The sequence below is a fragment of the Saimiri boliviensis genome, chromosome 3 (genome assembly GCF_048565385.1).
Source record: "Saimiri boliviensis isolate mSaiBol1 chromosome 3, mSaiBol1.pri, whole genome shotgun sequence".
Lineage (NCBI taxonomy): Eukaryota > Metazoa > Chordata > Mammalia > Primates > Cebidae > Saimiri > Saimiri boliviensis.
In genome coordinates, this window is record NC_133451.1 from 129,773,537 (window position 1) to 129,785,699 (window position 12,163).

Genomic DNA, 12,163 nt, shown 5'->3' on the forward strand with positions numbered 1-12,163 from the left:
GTTTCTCACAGTCTTGGCTGCAAAACATAAGAAACAAATGATGGCAGGATGTCAGGAAGAACCGCACACACAAGCAGAGTGGGAGGCTCCACAGCCCCCTCTCAGCCATTCATATTCTAAGCAACAAAACATCAGAAGGATGCAGAAGGTCCCAATAGTAAACCATCTCCATCACATCCACCCATCATATCTGTGTTTTGGGAACAAATGTTGAAGCTACATTTGTTTGCATGCATGGTACATTTACAAAAATTAACCTGACTTATTTTGTTCATCAAGCAAATCTCAATATATTTCAGAGAAATCCATTCACACAGCATGTTTCTGATCACATAATTGTGCTAGAAGTCATTGATTAAAAGCTAACAAAAAAATTATTAAATGCTTGGCAATTCAAAGTGTCCTTATAAAATATAAACATAAGAAAGAATCCAAAATGAAACAAGACTGCCTTTACACTCAGTAATAAGATCATAACATGGCAATCAAATGTCTCCCTCTGACCTCAGAATTATACTTTGTGGCACAAGTTTGTGTGGTCTCAAATCACCCCTAATACCTAGACATGTTAACATCTGAAACAGGGTGATGATGTCATTTATCTATAAAATCTTACTGCCTGTGAGGGTAGACATTTAGTTCTGAACCCCAATCAGAGGAAGAAAACCAAGCTGACTGTCATGATTGACCTCCCAGGGATGTCCAATGAATCTGTGCACTTTGACAAAGTTTGTCAGCCTCTCTCCTGGGGGATCTGGCCACAATACCCAGAGGGTTTGGCAGCCTCATGAGTGATGGGTGGGGAATGCCAAACAGGTAGGCAGGACCCAGGGGTCTGGTGACCAGGTCAGACCCCCACTGTCCATCATCTTTCCTGGCCCCATCCTCAGATAAACTTCCAAAAGGCCTGCTTCTGCCTGATCACACAGTGTGCTAGAAATCACTCAGGCCTCTGGCAGATGAAAACCATGGCTTTAAATCTCTTTACCATTTACTGTGACAAAGTTATTGTAAACTGCAAATTTCTACTGATGCTCCAAATGGAAAGCCAATACCTTTACCATAAAGAAAAAAGCAACCCTAAGAGAACAAGCAGAACAAAAACAAAACAGGGATAACACAACTATGGCATTCAATTCTATTTGTATGCTGTCACCTGCATAAAGAGCCCCAGATATGGGTTGTCCTTGGTTGTAAAAGGAGAGACCAAGTAAGTCGGGGTTGAAGTCAGATTAGCCCAAAAGTGAATGGCAGAAAGTACCATGATGTCCATTAAGGGTTGCTGGTGTCACCTTGATTATAGCCCAAGCAGAGACAGGGAAAGGAAGGAGATGTGGGCAGAGTTTGGGGGCTCAAACAAGGGAGGTGATTCATGCCACCCAGGAGAGGCTCCCCAAAGCCAGGGTCAACCTTTCTTGCAGGCAGGTATCTCATGAAAGCAGGGCCAGGCCCCTTAGATTTGTGCTGCTGATTAGCTCTGTGACCTGATGGGCTGATTTTCTTCCACACAATGGAAGTATCAGTGGCTGTGTCAAAGACTGTCTGAGGATAGGAGGAAGCAATCTGTTGAGCACCTGTGTACTGAGTGTCATCACCTCCCAAGGACAGAGCTGGCATCTTGGAAAGTCCTTGGCCACTAAAGACAGTGATGATGATAACAGCAGTAAATCATCATTTACAGCTGTTGAGGGAGGGCCGGGGGTAGGGCTTCTAGGTACTGGATAAGAACGAGAGTCTGGAAACTCCTGGGGACAGCTGAGTGAGTCCTGTAGGACTCCTCAGTCCCCAGGGGGCAACTCCATCTTCAGTGGCATTGGGCCCAGGCTGGGATGCTTAGGCAGGCACTGGAGCATCAGCAGCACAAACAGCCACAGAGGCAGTGAATCCATCAGAGGTGGCCAGTGTAGGATCATCTCGTGACCAAGTAGAGTCACCAAACCTGACTGACCACTGCCCATTACAAACGATGCCCCATCCCTTGCCTCACACATTGGCAGGGCAGCAGCTGGCAACTGGGGCATCACAGAGCATCCCTCTAAGACCTGTGTCCTGGTCATTGAATGGGCGCTGAGTCACCCAGGGCCATTGGAACAAGGAGGAAGAATCAGGCCCCACAATGTTTTGGGACAGTGTTTAGCACAGGAAAATGCACAGAATGCATGCACAACACAGGAAATGTTGGTGTGGGAGCCATTATTTTATGACCTCCAGCCCTTATCTGAGCACTCTCACCTGTGCAGTCTGAAAGAAACAGGAGACCTGCAGGAAAGACAGTGCCTGGATTTAGCTTAAAGGAACTAAAATGATGAAATTTTTACAATCCTGATATCCTTCCAATCAACTCTCCCAATGCTACCATCTTTACCACTATTATATCGGGTAACTGAGGCAGTCAGAGATTTACTGACTCAGTGTCATTCAATTGATTCTGAGTTCACTGTTGATTACGTCTGAACTAACGACTTTTTCTAAGGTTAACCCATTTGATCATGCTGGTGATTATTTTGTGCAGCTCTGGGACAAACTCCACCTGGTTGAGGATAAAGCAAATCCACAGTGACTCAGTCCTGCTGTCATTTCCCATCAGTTCCCCACTCTCCTCCTCCTCTGCCCCTCCACAGTCTCCCACATAGGTTGACACCATATGGTGGCCTTCATGGAGTCCACCAAGTATTTCAGATTCTCCTCTGGGTCCCTTGATGGTGGATATAGTTATGGGATTTGCTTGGACTCAGAAGATATGAGTGGATGTGAAGTGTGTCACCTTAAGGCAAAAGAGTTGGGAGCCATTGAGACTGGCCACCCTCTCCTTCATCTCTTAGACCTGCTGACAGGTCCCATATCGAGGCTGCTCCTTTATTCTGGTGGCAGATGAGGGGATGTAGAGCACAGAGCCCAGAAGAGCCATAGAAAAACTGCAGCATGAGTGGGAAAAGAGTCTATACTATTGTAAATTTCCATTGTTTGAGGCTGTTTATTACCTAGAGTGATACCTAGTTCATCCTAGCAGGCACGCACTATCTACCCCATGCTCTGTGAAGCTGACTAGCCTACTGTCAGAACACAAACTGGTTGTAAGACACATGTAGGTTTCAGTTCCAGCTCTGCCTCTTATTGACTGCAACCTCAGGCATTTAACTTTCGGTCTCTGAGCCTCAGTTTCAACTCTGTAAAATGGATTGGTTATACTACTTCAGGTTGTGGGGAAAATTAAACAAAATCAAAATGCATGTAAAGCATTGAGCCCAGGGCCTGGCACACACAATGAGTACTTTATACTAGCCATGTAACTTCATAATGCATATTGATTGTCAATATTCAGACAATGCAGCAAAGTATTACCAAAAAAAGGTAAAATGTTTGCATATATATTCTTTCAATCTTTATTTTTAAAGATAGGATAAAATTATGAATATTCTTTCATAGCCAGTATTTTTCTCTTAATAGTATATTGTTACAAATTTTTTTATCTCAGGCCTGTCATGGTGACTCATGCCTGTAATCCCAGCACTTTGGGAGGCCAAAGCAGGTGGATCATGAACTCAGGATCTATAGTGAAATACATGTCTCTACTAAAATACAAAAATTAGCCAGGTGTGGTGGCATGCACATGGTAGTCCTAGCTGCTAGGGAGGCTGAGGCAGAATAATTACTTGAAACTCGGAGGCAGAGGTTGTAGGGAGCTGACCATGGTCATGCCACTGCACTCCAGCCTGGGTCATAGAGCAAGATGCTCTTTAAAAAATTATTATTATTGGCCGGGCGCGGTGGCTCAAGCCTGTAATCCCAGCACTTTGGGAGGCCGAAGCGGGTGGATCACGAGGTCAAGAGATCGAAACCATCCTGGTCAATATGGTGAAACCCCGTCTCTACTAAAAATACAAAAAATTAGCTGGGCATGGTGGCACATGCCTGTAATCCGAGCTACTCAGGAGGCTGAGGCAGGAGAATTGCCTGAACCCAGGAGGCGGAGGTTGCAGTGAGCCGAGATCGTGCCATTGCACTCCAGCCTGGGTAACAAGAGCGAAACTCTGTCTCAAAAAAAAAAAAATTATTATTATATTATTATTATTATATATAATGAACTAGGGAGAAGTACTTCTTTTTCTATTGTTTGGAATATTTGCAGGAGGAATAGTACCAGCTCCTCTTATTACCTCTGGTAGAATTCAGCTGTGAATCCATCTGGTCCTGGAATTATTTTTTTTTTTTTGGTTGGTAGGCTATTAATTACTGTCTCAATTTTAGAACTTGTTATTGATCTATTCAGGGATTTGACTTCTCCCTGGTTTAGTCTTGGGAGGATGTGTATTTCCAGGAATCCACCCATTTCTTCTAGATTTTCTAGTTTGTTTGCATGGAAGAGTTTATAGTATTCTCTGATAGTAGTTTGTATTTCTTTGGGATCAGCAGTGATCTCCCCTTTATCATTTTTTATTGTGTCTACTTGATTCTCCTCTCTTTTCTTCTTTATTAGTCTGGCTAGCAGTCTATTTATTTTGTTAAACTTTTCCAAAAACCAGCTCTTGAATTCATTGATTTTTTTTGAAGGTTTTTGTGTGCGTGTGTCTCTATCTCCTTCAGTTTTGCTCTGATCTTAGTTATTTTTTGTCTTCTACTAGCTTTTGAATATGTTTGCTTTTGCTTCTTTAGTTATTTTAATTGTGCTGTTACAGTGTCGATTTTAGATCTTTCCCTTTTTCTCCTGTAGGTATTTGGTGCTATAAATTTCCCTCTAAACACTACTTTTCTGGGCCCCAGGGATTCTGATACATTGTGTCTTGTTCTCATTGGTTTCAAAAAAATGTATTTATTTCTACCTTAATTTCATTATTTATCCAATAGTCACTCAGGAGCAGGTTGTTCAGTTTCCATTTAGTTCTGCTATTCTGAGTGAGTATCTGAATCCTCAGTTCTAATTTGATTGTACTGTGGTTTGAGCAACTGTTTGTTATGATTTCCATTCATTTGCATTTGCTGAGGAATGTTTTACTTCCAATTATGTGGTCAATTTTAGAATATGTGCTATGTGGTACTGAGAAAAATGTATATTTTGTTTGATTTGGAGTGGAGAGTTCTGCAGATTTCTATTAGGTTTACTTGGTCCAGAGCTAAATTCAAGTCCTGAATATCCTGGTCAACTTTCTGACTCGTTGATCGGTCTAATGTTGACAGTAAGATGTTAAAGTCTCCCACTATTTTGTGGGCGTCTAAGTCTCTTTGTAAGTCTCTAAGGATTTGCTTTATAAATCTGAGTGCTCTGGTATTAGGTGCATATATATTTAGGATAGTTGGCTCTTCTTGTTGCATTGATCTCTGTACCATTACATAATGCCCTTGCCTTTTTAAAAATCTTTGTTGGTATAAAATATGTAGTGTGTTTTATCAGAAAGTGGGATTACAACCCCTGCTTTTTTTTTTTTTTTCCTTTCCATTTGCTTGGTAAATCTTCCTCCATCTCTTTATTCTGAGCCTATGTGTGTCTTTGCACGTGACTTAGGTCTCCTGAGTACAGCACCTGATGGGTCTTGACTCTTTATCCAATTTGCCACTCTGTGCCTTTTAATTGGGGCAGTTAGCCCATTTACATTTAAGGTACATGTTAATATATGTGAATTTGATTCTGTCATTATGATGCTAGCTGGTTATTTTGCCCACGGTTCATGCAGTTTCTTCATACTGTAGATGGTCTTTACATTTTTGTTTTTGCAGTGGCTAGTACCAGTTTTTTCTTTCCATATTTAGTGTTTCCTTCAGGAGCTCTTATTAGGCAGACACCGTGGTGATAAAATCCCTCAGCATTTGCTTCTCTGTAAAGGATGTTATTTCTCTTTCATTTAGGAAGCTTAGTTTGGCGGGATATGAAACTCTGGGTTGAAAATTCTTTTCTTTAGAATGTTGAATATCAGCCCCCACTCTCCTGGCTTGTAGGGTTTCTACAGAGAGATCCACTATTAGTCTGATGGGCTTTCCTTTATCGGTAACCCAATCTTTCCCTCTGCCTGCCCTTAACATTTTTTTCTTTGTTTCAACCTTGGGGAACCTGACAATTATCTGTCTTGGGGTTGCTCTTCATGAGGACTATCTTTGTGGTTTTCTCTGTATTTCCTGAAATTGAATGTTGGCCTGTCTTGCTAGGTTGGATAAGTTCTCCTGGATAATATACTGAAGTGTAATTTCCAACTTGGTTTCATTCTCCCCATCATTTTCAGGTACAACAACCAAACTTATGTTTGGTCATTTGATATAGTCTCATATTTTTTGGAGGCTTTTTTTGTTCCTTTCCATTCTTTTTTCTCTAATAATGTCTTCATGCTTTATTTTATTAATTTTATCTTCAATCTCTGATATCTTTTCTTCCACTTGATCAATTCAGCTATTGATATTTGTGTATGCTTCACAAAGTTCTCGTGCTGTGTTCTTCAGCTTTATCAGGTCATTTATGTTCTACTCTAAACTAGTTATTCTAGATAGCAATTTCTCTAACCATTTATGAAGGTTCTTAGCTTCCTTACATTGGATTAGAACATGCTTCTTTACCTTGGAGGACTTTGTTATTACCCACCTTCTGAAGCCTAATTTTGTCAATTCATCAAACTCATTCTCTGTCTAGTTTTGTTCCCTTGCTGGCAAGGAGTTGTATTCCTTTGAAGGAGAAGAGGAATTCTGGTTGTTGGAATTTTCAGACTTATTGAGCTTTTTTTTTTTTCATCTCTGTGGATTTATCTACCTTTGGTCTTTGATATTGGGGATCTTTGGATGGAGTTTTTGTGTAGACATACTCTTTGTTAATGTTGATGCTAGTTTTTTGCTGTCTGTTAGTTTTCCTTCTAACAATCAGACCCGTTTGCTGCACTTCTGCTGGAGTTTTCTGGGGGTCCACTCTAGACTCTGTTCTCCTGGGTATCACCAGTCGAGGGTGCAGAACAGTAAAAACTGCTGCCTGTTCCTTCCTCTCAATGCTTTGTTTCAGAGAGGCACCTGCCAGATGCCAGCCAGAACTCTCCTATATGTGGTGTCTTTTGACCCCCTGCTAGGAAGATTCTCCCAGTCAGGAGGCACGGGGTTCAGAGACCCACTTGAATAGGCCATCTGTGCCTTCGCAGAGCTCAAGTGCTATGCTGGGTGATCCACTGCTCTCTTCAGAGTCAGCATGCAGGAACGTTTAAGTCTGCTGAAGCTGTGCCCATAGTCACTCCTTCCCATAAGTGCTGTGTCCTGAAAAGATGAGAGTTTTATCTATAAGCACCTGACTGGGGCTGCTGCCTTTCTTTCAGAGATTCCCTGCCCAAAGAGAAAGAATCTAGAAAGGGAGTCTGGCTACAGAGACTTTGCTAAGCTTTAGTGTGGTCTACCCAGTTCCAACTTCCCAGTAGCTTTGTTTACATTGTGAGGGGAAAACTGCCTACTCAAGCCTTGGTAGTCGTGGGTGCCCCTGCCCCCACCAAGCTCAAACATCCCAGGTTGGCTTCAGCCTGCTGTGCTGGCAGCAAGATTTTCAAGCCAGTGGATCTAAGCTTGCTGGACTCCATGGCGGTGGGATCTGCTGAGCTAGACAACTTGGTTCCTTGGCTTCAACACTTTTTCCATGGGAGTGACTGGTTCTGTCTCGCTGGTGTTCCGGGTGCCATTGGGGTATGAAAAAAAAAAAAAAGAAAAAACAAAACTCCTCTGACTAGCTTGGTGTCTTACCAAATGGTCACCCAGTTTTGTGCTTGAAACCTAGGGTCCTGGCAGTGTAGGTACCCGAGGGTGTCTCCTGGTCTGTGGGTTTCAAAGACCAGGGGAAAAGCATAGTATCGGGGCCAGAATGCCTTGTTCCTCATGGCAGTGTCTCATGCTTCCCTTGACTAGGGAAGGGAGTTCAGCAACCCCTTGTGCTTCCCAGGTGAGACGGCGCCCCACCCTGCTGCAGCTCACCCTCCATGGGCTGCACCCAATGTATAACCAAGCCCAATGAGACAAGCCATGTACCTCAACTGGAAATGCAGAAATCACCCTTCTTCTGCGTTGATCTACCTGGGAGATGCAGACCAGAGCTGTTCCTATTCGGCCATCTTGCCAGCCAACTTTATTTCATAAAATGTTAAGCCTTTGAAATTTATTGAGACCTGTTTTGTGGCCCATATTATGGTTTATTTTGGTGCATGTTCCATGTGCACTCGAAACAAATGTGCATTCTTCTGTTGTTGGGTGAAGTGTTTTATAAATGGGAATTAGGCCAAGTTGGATAATCATGTTGTCAAATCTCTGTATACTTACTGATTTTCTATTTATTGCTTCAATTACAGAGAGTAGAGAATTTAACTCTCTAATAATTGTGAGGCTGTCTACTTCTCTTTGAAATCACAGCTATATTTGCTTCATGTATCTTTAATTTTGCTATATGAGCATATACATTTAGGAGTGCTATGGACCGAATTTTTGTGTTGAATTCCCCCAACCCCCAAAATATATATGTTGAAAGACTAATCTCCCTTGTGATGGTATTTGGAGATGGGCTTTTGGGAAGTAATTCCATCAGGAGGGTATAGTCCTCATGATGAGATTAGCGCCTTTATAAGAAAAGAGAGAATTCTTTCTCTTTTTCTCTCCCCACTCCCTCCCTATCCCCAACCACTATGTGAAGATACAATGAGAAGGTAGAGGTTTGAAAACTAGGAAGGGTACTGTCACCAGAAACTCAATCTGCCAGAACCTTGATCTTGGACTCCCCAGACTTTAAGAACAGTGAAAAATAAATATTTGTTGCTTAAGCCACCTAGTCTATGGTATCTTGTTATAGCAGTTTGAACCAAGACAAGAACTGTTCTCCTTTCTTGATAAATTGATAACATTCTTGCCTGTTCTAAAATACACTTTATCTGACATTAATATAATTACTATAACTTCCTTTTGATTAGCATTTATATGGCATATATTTTATGTCATTTTATTTTTAAGCTATCTGTGTGCATTTAATGTGATATTCATTGAGAAAGTATATAGTTGGGTCCTATTTTTTAAACCAATCTAACAACTTATACCTTTTAATTACACTGTGGAATTTACATTTGCTGCAATTGCTGATATGTTTGGGTCCATATTATTACTCATCTCATTTCAGTTCCATGTTCTTTGCTGTTTTCCATGTTTCCTGCATTTTGGGGGTTAATTGTATTTTTGTGGTATTTTAATTTCAATGAGTTTATTAAATAATGACTAATAGTGTTAAATTATAATTAATTATACCTTGTTTTATTTTATAAATGTGTGGACTTACAATATACATCTTTGATTCACTACAACCTGCCATAAACTATATGTATTTCTTTATATATAATGTAAGAATTTTATAGTACTACTTACATGTCTCACCTTGCTTTATTTCTGTTATTTATTTCATTTTTAATAATATTACGAAGCACAAAACATATTACTATTACTTATTTTGCTTTCAATAATGTTATTTTATGAAGATATTAAAAAATGAGAAAGGCAACTATATTTACACAGAAATTTACCATTTCCTAGCTGTGATTACATCGCATAGATCCAACTTTTCTTTCTAATGTCCCTTACCCTCTGCCTGAAAACTTTAATATATGTTGAAGTTCAAGTCTATTGACAATAGATTCACCTACCTTTTCTTGCTTCTCTGAATTTTCCTTACTTCATCATCACCTTTGAAAAATATTTTCAATTGATATAGAATTCTAGGTTGTCAGATTTTCTGTTTGTTTGTTTGTTTGTTTGTTTGGGTTTGGTACTTTGAAGTATCCATCATCTTCTGGTGGCATAGATTCTGACAAGGAATTTGCCATCATTCACAGCTCTGTAAATCAATTGAGACCTCCCTCTTTCAGTGCAGCTTTCTTCACTCCAGTGTACTATCCTACAAATTCTAGCTCCTTTGGCCTGAATATTGATTTCCATCTCCTCAACTCAGTGATACCACAGAGCTCTGTCTGATGTCCTTTCCTATAGCTATAAATTGGTCACTGCCTCTGGGCAATAAACTAGCAAAATTGTATGTCTCACCCTATTTTTTTTCTTACCTTAGGTATTACAATATCATTTTATTGGTTGTAGAATATCTACAAAATATTGTTTTCCATATGTTAACTGGGCTTCTGTTTGTTAAATGTAAGAACATGAAACCAGGCCCTGTAACTCCACTATGAATGCAAATAAACCCTAGAATATTTTCTAATCCCCTTTCTTCTGTTATTTTACCCAGCAAAATTGCCAAAATGTGGAATTTTAGCTGTAACTCAAGCCTGATCATTCAGGGTATATCATCCTATGATAACACTGATTAATCTGGGAATAGGCCCAAGATATTAGCTATTCCAACAGGTCAATCCTTTGGACTCTCCTTTTATACAAAATGGGAAAACATATCTTTTTGACTATATTTTTCTGCTGTCATTACATCAGTCTGGTTACTTATATACCATGTCAGTGGCCATTTTGATGTGAGACAATGAAGCCCATTCACACAGCCAAGAAATTAGGAGAGAAATTAAATACTAACAACACTGTTTGAATTTAGAAATTTAAAAAATAATGTTTCTGTACACTGAACTTAATATTTATTCCAATTTTATATGCTAATACACATTATAGCTATTTCTCTACTTTTCCCATTCTAATGCCAACTAATTTTTTAAATCAAAATGAATATGAAATTAGTGCTCTCACTGCTAAGTAAAGGATATGGATAATACAATAACATGATACATGCAGAAAATGGAAATATTTTAAATAAATTTGGAAAAAAATTTCATAGTAAACAACACCCAACACAACAAATAAAGATAAAAGCTAATTTTTCATGTGATATATATATATGTCATGGAACACTACACAGCCATGAAAAATAAAATCATATAATTTGCAGAAACATGGATGAAGCCAGAGGCCATTATCCTAAGTGAATTAATTCAGAAAGACAAAATCAAATATCACATGATCTCACTTATAAGTGAGAGTCAAGGCCCGGATGGCGGCTCATGCTTATAATCCTAACCTTTGAGAGGTCGAAGCAGATGAATCAACTGAAGTCAGGAGTTTGAGAGCAGCCTGGCCCATGCGGTGAAAACCTGTCTCTACTAAAAATACAGAATTAGCAAGGCATGATGGCGCATGCCTGTAATCCCAGCTACTCAGGAGGCTGAGGCAGGAGAATCACTTCACAGGAGAAACTCGGGAGGCAGAGGTTGCAGTGAGCTGAGATCACACCACTGCACTCTGGTCTGGGCAACAAAGTGAGACTCTGTCTCAAAAATAAAGAGATAAATAAAATAAGTGGGAATTAAATATTGAGTACTAATAGACATAAAGATGGTAACAATAGACACTAGCGACTGCAAGAGTTCAGAGTGAGGCAGGCAAGAGTTGAAAAACAACTGTTGGGTACTTTGTTTAGTAACTGGGTGATAGGATGATTCATTATCAAATCTTAGCATCACACAATATACCTAGGTAACAAACCTGCACAGGTACCCACAGAATCTAAAATAAAATTTGAAAAAAAACTTCATAAGTAAATGAATAATAGATACATAGATAGATAAAATAAAACCAAAAAACTTTATAATGCATGAGAAGAATATATAAGATATGTAGTTATGATTTTCTTTAGGGACAGAATTACAGAGGACTTTTCATTTTCTTTTTGTGCTTATCTGTATATTTAAATGTTTCCATAAGAAATACGTATTCCTTGTATAACTTTTCTACGAGTTAGTATCTAAGGACATAAGAACTGGAGTGTACATAAGATGCTATAAAATGGTAATATTTAGGACAGGATCAGAAAGGAATTTTATTTTTATGGTAGAGGAATGGGGAGTAAACTGATTCTTTGGAGTAAAACTGTAAAACAGATAAATTATTAGCTATACCTATGAAAAAAAAAATACAAAAAATTTGGAAGGGGAAAAAAAATCCAGAAATATAAATATATTAGAATACTTTTTTCACTACATGCTAATAAATTTTAAAGCTTATAGAAGTATGTTATTTTATTATTTATATGCTTAACATTTTACCAATTTTACTGAAGAAGAGATGGGGCAATATTTTTAGCGATTCTAACTAAAACTTTAGAGAAGTGATCAATTGATTCAAGAATTCCTAGTCTACGCAAGCTAAATTTTTTTTTTAAAAAAAACACAAC